Below are 1,092 nucleotides of genomic sequence, written 5' to 3'. Positions count from 1 at the left end.
AAGCCTACTCTTAGCGGTTTTATTACACCAAGGGATCATTAACGTGCGCATCTTGCACACGGGACCTTCGAGATTTTTCGCCCTTGTCCGAGAAGGCTAGGTGTAGATCTTTCCTACCAGAAGATTAGGGATGAGGCTGAAGGACAGCGGAGTAAGAAGGAGCCAAGGAGTAGTAGTAAAAAGGCTGCAGAAAGAGTCAGGAGCCCAGAGGAGGGGGTGGGGGCAGAAAGTGGAGACGAAAGCAGACGATAGAACATTATTGGAGAGCAGGAAAGGAGGTGAAAGGAGACAATTTTAGAGAGAAAAAAGTTTCTGTTGCTACCCGGATTCGAACCAAGGACCTTTGAATGAAAGGCGAACACCTTAGCCTCTAGGCCACGAGAGCCCGATGTGTCTGATGTTTAAAGAAGAGTAATAAACTTGTTTTGGCTCACAAAGCCGATCTAATTCGAATATTCTTAAAGGAAACAAGTCTGTGATAATATTATATGCAGATCTAAGTCATAAGGCTTGCATGTAACTCAAGAGAGGGCTTCTGTGCTTTATCGAGAGCCCGCACAGCCTTGGAAAACAATTCATGATTCTGATAACGACTTTAAAAGAAAATTGCATTTAAAGCATTTGAGATCTTCATTTTCCTCAACTAACATAAACATATTACAATGCTTATGAGACGGAGAGGGGAGTGAGGGCTGGAGAGGGCTGGGATTAGGGACAGAAAACAGGGAGCGCAGGCGGGCATCAGACGGAGAGCGACAAAAATGGGTTTATCAGATCAACAAAGCCCTCCGCTGTTTTTATACTTCTATTTCAGCCACATTTTCAGATTTAAACATAGAAAATATTGATTATTTCCAAATCCCAACTTCATTTCCACGAAAGCAGAAAGTCCCAAAACAATTTAATTAAACATCTAAAGCCAAGACTGTTCATTTTTTTTTCATGGCTAGATCTCTACCATGGGATGAAAAGAGCGATAATCACTAACCGGATACTGATGAGAAGCGAAGAGACAACGTGTAAGTGCATAGATATACCTGTTTATCAAATAATATTTATACAGATTAATCCGCACTGATATGACCGTATCAC

The sequence above is a fragment of the Aplysia californica genome, unplaced genomic scaffold (assembly GCF_000002075.1).
Source record: "Aplysia californica isolate F4 #8 unplaced genomic scaffold, AplCal3.0 scaffold00008, whole genome shotgun sequence".
In the NCBI taxonomy this organism is placed as follows: Eukaryota; Metazoa; Mollusca; class Gastropoda; order Aplysiida; family Aplysiidae; genus Aplysia; species Aplysia californica.
This window is presented reverse-complemented; position numbering follows the sequence as displayed.